Genomic DNA, 10,890 nt, shown 5'->3' with positions numbered 1-10,890 from the left:
ATTGTACCACCATGCTGCCACCTGCAAATTATTGGAGATGAAAGGCTGTGAGGAAAGCTTAGAAGATCCAGATGACACCAAGATTGGTGGAGTAGTGGATGAGGTGGAGGACTCTCGTAGGCTGCAAAGAGACATTGATAGGATGCAGAGCTGGGCCGAGAAGTGGCAGATGGAGTTTAACCCTAATAAATGTGAGGTGATTCATTTTGGTAGGACAAACTTGAATGCACATTATAGGGTCAACGGCAGGGTTCTGAGGAATGTGGAGGAACAGAGAGTTCTTGGGATTCATATCCACAGACCTCTGAAGGTTGCCACTGAAGTGGATGGAGCCGTGAAGAAGGTTTATAGTATGTTAGCATTTATGAACAGGGGGTTTGAGTTTAAGAGCCGTGAGGTTATTCTGCAACTATACTGGGCCTTGGTGAGATCACATTTGGAATGTTGTGTTCAGTTCTGGTCACCTGACTATAAGAAGGATGTGGAAGCATTGGAGAGAGTGCAGAGGAGATTTACCAGGATGCTGCCTGGTTTGGAGGGTAGGTCTTATGAGGAAAGGTTGAGGGAGCTGGGGCTTTTCTCTTTAGAGTGGAGGAGGATGAGAGGTAATTTAATAGAAGTTTATAAGATGATGAGGGGGATAGATAGAGTGGACATTCAGAGATTATTTCGTCGGGTAGATGTCGCTGTTACTGGGGGCATAACTATAAGGTTGATGGTGGGAGGTATAGGAGGGATGTCCGAGGTAGATTCTTCACTCAGAGAGTGGTTGGGGTGTGGAATGCACTGCCTGCTATGATAGTGGAGTCGGACACTTTAGGAACTTTCAAGCGGTTATTGGATAGGCACATGGAGCACACCAGAATGATAGGGAGTGGGATAGCTTGATCTTGGGTTCGGACATAGTTCAGCACAACATCAAGGGCCGAAGGGCCTGTAATCTGCTGTATTGTTCTATGTCCTATTTTCTATGTATTGGAATACAGTGAAAAGTAGTGTTTCTTATGCGTCATACAGACAAATCATACCATTTATATTTTTTTTCGGGTTTAAAAGCACTCACCACTGCGAATCGGCCTCATTGTTCCGTTGGAGCAGAGTCGAGAGGCAGCGATTTTTGTGCGAGTAAGGAGGCAGTAAAAAGGTGCGTTTTTTTTTCTGTTTATTTTCCTTAACTGTTTAATTCTAGTTTCAGTTGCGAGTTTTTTCGGCGGTTTTTCTTAAATTAGTTAGAAACCGGAAGTCGTCACTAGGGCGTCGACCGGTAGTTGTAGTTTTTTTTTCTTCAGGCCTCTAACCCTATAAATTAGTCCAGAGAGGATACCCGATTCTCTACACTAGTAGAGAATCCCACCCTCCCACCTCCTCTAACCTAATTATAAGTGTGGGGAAGTTTTTTTTTATATTTTTTACTCTTTTTTTGCTGTTACCTGTTTCAGGGATGGCAGTTCGGGCAGTGTGCTGCATCTCCTGTGGGATGTATGTGGTGAGGGACTCCAGTAGTGTTTCAGGGGATTTTACTTGTAGGAAGTGTCTTAGATTGAAGCTTCTGGAGGAGCGTGTTAAGGAGCTGGAGGTGGAATTAGATGAGCTCCGCATAATTCGTGAGGCAGAGAGAGACATTGATAGGAGTTATAAGGAAATAGTCACTCCTAGTAATCAGTCTTGGGTCAATGTCAAGAGGAGGGGAAAGAAGCATGTGGGAGGAGAATCCCCTGGGGCTGTTCCCCTCCAAAATAGGTTTTCGGTCCTGGAGGCTACAGTTGAGGAAGCATCAACTGGGGATAGCCAAAGGGAGCAGGACTCTGGGGGTGAGCCTATTGTAAAAGCTCAGGTGTCTAGGGGATGCAAGAGATTGGGCCTCGTGATTGGGGACTCTACCGTTAAGGGGACGGATAGGAGAGTTGGTAGTAAGGGTAGGGACTCAGGGCTGGTGTGTTGCCTACCAGGGGCTGGGGTCCGGGATGTGTCAGAGAGGATATTCAAGACTCTTAGGGGAGAGGGTGATCAACCCCAAGTTATAATTCATGTGGGGACACATGACATAGGGAGGCTAAGGGTAGGGGATATTAAGCAGAGTTTCATGGAGTTGGGATGGAAACTAAAGGCCAAGTCAAACAGAGTGGTTATCTCTGGACTCTTGCCTGTCCACGGGATAGTTTAGAGAAGAATAGGGAGAGGGAAAGTTTGAACTTGTGGCTGAGGGGATGGTGCAGGAGGGAGGGGTTTAATTACTTGAGCAATTGGGGCTCATTCTGGGGAAGGTGGGATCTCCATAAGAGTGATGGTATACATCTGAACCAGAGGGGAACAAATATCCTGGGGGGTAAATTTGTGAAGGCTATGCGGAGTGGTTTAAACTGATTCAGAGGGGGGGTGGGATCCTGGGTAGAGGGGGTGAAAGTGAGGGGGGCATAGAAGGGGACGGCATTGCACGGCATTGTGGGGGTGGGGCGGAGCGAGGTTTGAAATGTATATACTTTAACGCGAGGAGTATTCGCAATAAAGTGGATGAACTTGCAGCGTGGATCAGTACCTGGGACTTTGATGTTGTGGCCATTTCAGAGACGTGGTTAGAGCAGGGTCAGGAATGGATGTTGCAGGTGCCGGGGTACAAGTGCTTTAGTCGGAGTAGAGAAGGAGGTAGAAGGGGGGGTGGAGTAGCATTATTGGTCAAGGACTATATCACAGTGTCAGAGAGGAAGTTTAATGAGGACTTGTCTGTTGAGGTAGTATGGGCAGAAATTAGAAATAGGAGAGGAGAGGTCACCCTGTTGGGAGTCTTTTATAGACCTCCAAAAAGTTCTAGAGAGGTTGAGGAAAGGATTGCAGAGACGATCCTGGTTAGGAGTGAAAGTAATAGGGTAATTGTTATGGGGGACTCTAACTTTACTAACATTGATTGGAATTGCTATAGCTCTAGCTCGTTAGAAGGGTCAGTTTTTGTTCAAAGTGTGCAGGAAGGTTTTTTGACTCAATATGTAGATAGGCCAACTAGAGGTGAGGCTATATTGGACTTGGTGCTGGGAAATGAGCCAGACCAAGTGCTAGACTTGGAAGTTGGTGTGCATTTTGGTGATAGTGACCACAATTCGGTTACGTTCACCTTAGTGATGGAAAGGGATAGGCATGAACCTCGGGTCAGTAGTTTTAGCTGGGGGAAGGGTAATTATGAGGCCATTAGGAGAGAATTAGGAAGCATTGGTTGGACTAGGAGATTACAGGGACTAGGAACGTCTGAAATGTGGAGTTTTTTCAAGGAGCAGCTACTGCGGGTCTGTGATAGGTATGTCCCTGTCAGGCAAGGAGGAATTGGTAGGGCTAGGGAACCGTGGTGCACAAAAAAAGTTGATTTGTTGGTTAGGAAGAAGAAGGAGGCTTATGTTCGGATGAGGCTTGAGGGCTCGGGTAGTGCAGTAGAAAGCTTTAGATTGGCTAGGAGGGAGTTGAAGAGGGAGTTAAGAAGGGCTAGAAGAGGGCATGAGATGACTTTGGCTGATAGGATTAAGGAGAATCCTAAGGCGTTCTATAGGTATGTCAAGAACAGAAGGTTGGTTCGGGCAAGATTAGGGCCAGTTACAGACAGTAGGGGGAAGTTGTGTGTGGAACCGGAAGAGATTGGAGAGGCATTGAACCATTATTTCTCTTCGGTGTTCACGCAGGACGATATGAATGTAGCTGAGGAGGTCACTGGGGTGAAGGGGTGTAAAATAGAAAGTATTGCAGTTGATACAGAGGATGTGTTGGATATTCTAGAAGGGTTGAAAATAGATAAGTCCCCTGGTCCAGACGGGATTTACCCTAGGATTCTATGGGAGGCAAGAGAGGTGATTGCAGAGCCACTGGCTCTGATCTTCAGGTCGTCGTTGGTCTCTGGTATAGTACCGGAAGATTGGAGGACAGCGAATGTTGTCCCATTGTTTAAGAAGGGGAACAGAGACTTCCCTGGGAATTATAGACCAGTGAGTCTTACTTCTGTAGTGGGCAAGGTTTTAGAAAGAATTATTAGGGATAGGATTTATAGTTATTTGGAGAGTAATGAATTGATTAGAGATAGTCAGCATGGTTTTGTAGCGGGAAGGTCGTGCCTTACTAACCTTATTGAGTTCTTTGAGAAGGTGACCAAAGAGGTGGATAGGGGTAAGGCAGTAGACGTGGTATATATGGATTTTAGTAAGGCGTTTGATAAGGTTCACCATGGTATGCTTCTGCAGAAAATGCAGATGTATGGGATTGGTGGTAATTTAGGTACTTGGATCAGGAATTGGTTAGCAGATAGGAGACAGAGGGTGGTGGTTGATGGTAATTATTCATCATGGAGTTCGGTTACGAGTGGTGTGCCTCAGGGATCTGTTTTGGGGCCACTGCTGTTTGTAATCTTTATTAATGATCTGGATGAGGGTATAGTTGGGTGGATTAGTAAGTTTGCTGATGACACCAAAGTCGGAGGTGTGGTAGATTGTGAGGAAGGGTGTCGAAGTTTGCAGGGTGACTTGGACAGGTTGCAGAGCTGGGCCGCGAGGTGGCGGATGGAGTTTAATGCGCAGAAGTGTGAGGTAATCCATTTCGGTAGGAATAACAGATGTGTTGAGTATAGGGCTAACGGGAGGACTTTGAATAGAGTGAAGGAGCAGAGGGATCTAGGTGTATGTGTACATAGATCCCTGAAAGTTGGGAATCAAGTAGATAAGGTTGTTAAGAAGGTGTACGGTGTCTTGGCGTTTATTGGTAGGGGGATTGAATTTAGGAGTCGCAGCGTCATGTTGCAACTGTACACAACTCTGGTGCGGCTGCACTTGGAGTACTGTGTGCAGTTCTGGTCCCCACATTACAGGAAGGATGTGGAGGCTTTGGAGAGGGTGCAGAGGAGGTTTACCAGGATGTTGCCTGGTATGCAGGGGAGGTCCTATGAGGAGAGACTGAGGGATTTGGGGTTGTTTTCACTGGAAAGAAGGCGGCTAAGAGGGGATCTTATAGAAACATATAAGATGATTAGAGGTTTAGGTAGGGTGGATGGTGATAGCCTGTTTCCTCGGATGGAGAAAGCTAGCACGAGGGGGCATGGCTTTAAATTAAGGGGGGGTAGTTATAGGACGGATGTCAAGGGCAGGTTCTTTACCCAGAGGGTGGTGAGGGACTGGAATGCCCTGCCTGCTGCAGTTGTAAATGCGCCTAGTTTGGGGGCGTTTAAGAGATTGGTGGATAGGTTTATGGACGAAAAGGGATTGGTTTAGATTAGTGGGTCAATGTTTTTTTTTAAAAAATAAGACTGGTCGGCGCAACATTGTGGGCCGAAGGGCCTGTTCCGCGCTGTAGTGTTCTATGTTCTATGTTCTATGTTCTATAATAGAGATTTGATTAGATTTATTATTGCCACGTGCAATGAGACAAATTGAAAAGTATTGGTTATTGCGCGCTATACCGACAAATCATGCTGTTTATAGAATACATAGATTTGATTTGATTTGTTATTGTCACATGTATTGGGTTAAATTGAAAAGTATTGTTTGTTGTCTGCTATACAAAGCATAGCGTTCATAGAGTATATAGATCTGATTTATTATTGTCACATGTATTGGGATACAGTGAAAAATATTGTTTCTTGCACGCTACACAGACAAAGCATACCGTTCATAGAGTACATAGATTTGATTTATTATTGTCGCATGTCTTGGGATACAGTGAGAAGTATTGTTTCTTGCGCGCTATAGAAAGAAAACACACTATTTACAGAGTACACGGGGAAAAGGAAAGGAGAGTTTATAGAATCTCGTGCTACAGCCATAAATAACCTGTCGAGAAAGATCAATTTCATATACGGTAATTCCATTCAAAAGTCTGATGGCAGCAGGGAGGAAGCTGTTCTTGAGTCAATTGATACATGACCTCAGATTTTTATATACTTTTTTTTTCTGGCGGATGAAGGTGGAAGAGAAAATATCCCGAGTACGCAGGGCCCTTGATTATGGTGGCCGCTTTTCCAAGGCAGTGAAATGTGTAGATGGAGTCAATGGGGGGGAGCCTGGAGATGGGACTGGGTTTCGTTCACAACCCATTCTAGATTTTTGTGGCCTTGGACAGAGCAGGAGCGATTCCTTGCTGTGATGCATCCCTAAAGGATGTTTTCGATGCTGCATCTGTGGAAATTGGTGAGTCTTGGAGCGGACATTTCAAATTTCCTTAACCCGCTGAGAAAGTAAAGGCATTGGTAGGCTTTCTTAACTATAGCGTCGGCGTGGAGGGCCAGGGGACGTTCTTGGTAATATGAGCACCCAGAAACTTCAAGCTCTCCACCATTTCCATTGCTGCCCATGGCAACGCCTCCATCAATCAACTTCCATTTCATCTTTTTTCCCATTCTGACATTTAATGTGCAGCGAATGGTGAGGATGTGAAATATAGTATCTGGAACTGTACTGGAGGCCCAATTACACCTCGCTGCCCAAAGAAAATTGGAGAATTAAATTAATTGGGTTAAAAAAATGAAGATCGAGGGGACACCAGTTCAGTATAAAGTGCGAAAGGTTGTGGACTCGCCAACTTTAAGGGCGTTCAAATGGTCAGTGGATAGGCATATGGATAACATTGGAATAGTTTCGGATAGAGGGTCATTAGATTGGTTCCACTTGTCGGCGCAACATCGAGGGCCGAAGGGCCTGTACTGCGCTGTAATGTTCTATGTTCTATGAAATGTGCAGGGGAAGTTTTTTTTTCACACAGGGGATGGTGAGGGCCTGGAATGCAATGCCAAATGTTAGCGACATTTCTGACTTATCTGGATAGACACATGAACGGGGGGTGGGGGTGTTTGGGGCATACAGGCCGTTCGTCGAGATGGGCCAACGCGTTCAGCGCATGTTTGATGGGCCGAGCGGCCTGTTCCCCTGCTGTATCTTTCTTCGTTCTTTGGTGAACTCAGTTGTTGTTGCAGAATTGTAGTGCAGATATCAAACAACAAAGAACAAAGAGGGGTACAGCACAGGAACAGGCCGCTCGGCCCATCAAACATGCACTGAACGCGTTGGTTCATCCAGACGAACGGTCTGTATGCCCCCAAGCACCACCCCCTCCCCCCCATGTGTCTATCCAGATGAGTCATAAATGTCGCTAACATTTGGCAGTGCATTCCAGGCCCTCACCATCCCCTGTGTAAAAATAAAGTTCCCCTGCACATCTCCACTGAACATTTCGCCCCTTACATTGAACTGGTGTCCCCTTCTACATGACATTTCTCTCTTTGGCTAAAGGCTTCTAACTCTCCACCTTATCAATGGCCCTCATAACTTGATAAACTTTTACCCAGTCGCCCCTCAGCGCTGTAATGTTCTATGTTCTATGTTCTATGTGTGCGCTATCCTGAGACTCCCTAAATCTTGGGAGATGGAAGGGTAAACTCAAGTGGCTGCTGACGGCATAAACAGGCATCCTGAAATTTTAGAATTGAGAAATAAAGCTCAGAAGTTATTTTAAATGTATTCGAATGACTGGTTGGCCATGTTTAAGAAGTTTTAGAACACCAGGTTAAAGTCCAACAGATTTGTTTGGTAGCAAACGCCACTAGCTTACGGAGAGCTTGCTGCCCGTTCATCAGGTAAGTGGGAGATCTTTTCACAAACAAGGCATATAAAGGCACAAACTCAATTTCCAGAATAATGCTTGAAATGCGAGTCTTTACATCTAATCAAGCCTTAAAGGTACAGACAATGGAAGTGGAGACAACATTTTATAGCATTATAACCTTTACAGCATTACCTTCAATGATGAGGACGATATTTTGGGAAGAATATCAAAGACTTGGAGCAGACACAAAGCAGAATTACCAGGATGGTACCGGGAATGAGTGAATTTAGTAAAAGTGGAGAGAAGGGAAGAGCTGAGTTTGTACACCTTACAGCAGTCAAGGTTAAGGCGTTTAATCGCAGTCCCAAAACAAGAGAGCATTTGATTAGTTTTTAAAAAATGACAATCCTTCCCACTGGCAGTAGGGTCAGTAACCAAGGGGACACAGACTGAAGATGATTGGTACAAAGAGCGAAAGGGAGACATCGAGTCATAGAGACACACAGCACTGAAACAGGCCCTTCTGCCCATCTCATCTATGTCGACCAGGTTTCCTAATCTGAGCGGGTCCCACTTGCCAGCGTTTGGCCCATATCCGTCTAATCTCTTCCCATCCATGTGCCTGTTCAAATGTCTTTTAAACGCTGCAATTGTTCCTGCCTCTACCACCTCCTCTGGAAGATAATTCCATACATGCACCAACTTCTGTGTGGAAAAAAGTTGCTCCTCACGTCCCTTTACAATCTTTCCCCTCTCACCTTAAAGCTACGCCCATTAGTTTTGTACTCCCCTACTGTGAGGAAAGAACCTTGCCAACTCACCTTACCAATGGCCCTCATGATTTTATAAGCCTCTATATGGTCACCCCTCATCCTCCTACTCTCAGGAAATAGTCACAATCTATCCAGTCTCTCCTTATAATTCAGACCTCCCAGTCCTGGTAACATTCCTTGTAAATATTCTTTGCACCATTTCTAGTTGAATAACATCCTTCCTATCAGAGGGCGAGTTGGGACGTCTTGTTGAAGTTGTACAAGACATTGGTAAGGCCACACTTGGAATACTGTGTGCAATTCTGGTCACCCTTTTATAGAAAGGATATTATTAATCTAGAAAGAATGAAGAAAAAGTTGACTAGAATGCAACTGGAACTTGATGGATTGAGTTCTAAGGAGAGGCTGGATAGACTCTGGAGCGTAGGATGCTGAGGGTTGACCCATGAGGTCTATAACACAATGAGGGGCATAGACAAGGTAGGTAGTCAGTATCTTTTCCCAAAGGTAGGGGAGTCTAAATCTAAAGGGCATAAGTTTAAGGTGAGAGGAGAGAGATACGAAAGTGTCCAGAGTGGCATTTTTTCACAGAGAGGGTGGTGAGTGTCTGGAACGAGCTGCCAGTAGTACAGGCGGGTACAATTTTATCTTTTAAAAAGCATTTAGATAGATACATGGGTAAGATGGGTATAGAGGGATGTGGGACAAATGTGGGCAATGGGGTTCAGTTTAGGGGTTCAAATAAAAAGGTGGCATGGAAAAGTTGGTTCTAAAGATCAGTTTCCATGCTGTAAAACTCCAATTGTGGCCTTCCAAATCTCTTGTACAGTAGCGACACAACGTATCAACTTCTATACACAATGTTCTGATTGTTTTTTTACACAATGTCTCGGGATTTGGATTTGATTTTAAAAGGCGGTGTGAACAGATTCAATAGGAACTTCCAAAAGGAGAATTGGGCAAATAATTGATGGAGAGTAGTTTTCAGGGCCATGGGAAAAATGAGCATTTGGAGTTGGGACAATCAAAGAGACAACTTTGGAAAGATGGGCCGAATACTTTCCTTCTGGGCGTTAACCTTGTATGATTGTGTTCACAAATAAAAAAAAATCCATGATGCCTTCAGTGTTCAAAGGAAGGATGTGCTAATCCAGAGGAGATTCACAAGAATTATCCCTGGATTGAAGAGTTTGACGTATGAAGATGGTTGAGGACTCTGGGTGTGTGGTCGTTGAAGTTTAGATGGATGAGGGGGGATCTTATTGAAACTTACGGGTTACTGCGAGGCCTGGATAGAGTGGACGTGGAGAGGATGTTTCCACTCGTGGAAAAAATTAGAAGCAGAAGGCACAAACTCAGGCGAAAGGAACGATCCTCTAAAACAGAGGTGAGGAGGAATCCGCCAGAGAGTGGTGTATCTGTGGAACTCTTTGCCACAGAACGCTGTAGAAACCAGGTCATTGAGTATCTTTAAGACAAAGACAGATAGTTTCTTGATTAATAAGGGGATCAGGGTTATGGGGAAAAGGCAGGAGAATGGGGGTGAGAAACATATCAGCTATAATTGAATGGTGGTGCAGGCACATGGGCCGAGTAGCCTAATTCTGCTCCTGTGTAGTCTTACAGTCTAATACAATCTGATACACTGTGAATTTGGGGTAACTCTGACAGTGCTGCCATTTAGTTGATCTCCACTAGCAAATATTGTCTCATCAATTCCATTCTGTGTGTTCATTCTCCACTATCCATCCCACCAGCAATGTTTCATTTCCCACATTCACCCCCTGTTTTGGTGACTCTGCATTTTTAATTTGGTCAGAGAAGCCCGGAAAAGAATGATGTGAGCGATGGCAGTTTTTAAGTTTTTTTTTCTCTACAGAATGGTGCAGAGAGACAGTTCCTGTTGGAATCACTGCCCTGGTCATATTGATTCTACTGTCGGTCCTTATTTCCATTTGGATTTGTAAACACGGCAGATTAGGTGAGGATTAATAATTATCTGAGACACTTTAATGCCTTTTTCTCAGTGTGATTTCCTCTTTGCAGTTTTTAATGAGCTCATTATATGTTCTTCTATTTTAGAAGGCAGAGATGTAGGATCCCAGAATGACACGTGAGTAATAGAACAATGTGCAAAGTTCAACATTGTTCATTGCCCCCTCCTTCTCTATCTTATATTTTGTCAGACTTATTTCAATCCAATAACTGATTCCAGAGTGTGTGCCTCTATTCTCTATGATTTATATAAGATCACTGGACAATCCTACTTTCAACAATTTGCAGCATCTGAAATATGATAGACAAGATGTAACATTTGTTTGGTGTTCTTTTCCCACATCCAATTTTAGCTTGAGCGAGAAAAGGCAGCGAAAGGGACGTAAGGAGCGTCAAATGGGTAAGTTTCTTTGAAATGTTGGCAGCGATTAAATGTCAGAATTTTTTTTAAAAAAAATGAAGTGGAAATTGATTGGTAGAGGCGTTTCTATGGTGAACGCACCAGTTGATTGGTACTGACAGTTAACTGCTGAGGCATGTTTGATAGAAAAATTTAATAAAC

Source organism: Carcharhinus amblyrhynchos, unplaced genomic scaffold (assembly GCF_965287045.1).
Source record: "Carcharhinus amblyrhynchos unplaced genomic scaffold, sCarAmb.v2.hapA scaffold_46, whole genome shotgun sequence".
Taxonomy (NCBI): Eukaryota; Metazoa; Chordata; class Chondrichthyes; order Carcharhiniformes; family Carcharhinidae; genus Carcharhinus; species Carcharhinus amblyrhynchos.
Note: the sequence above shows the minus strand (reverse complement) of the source record.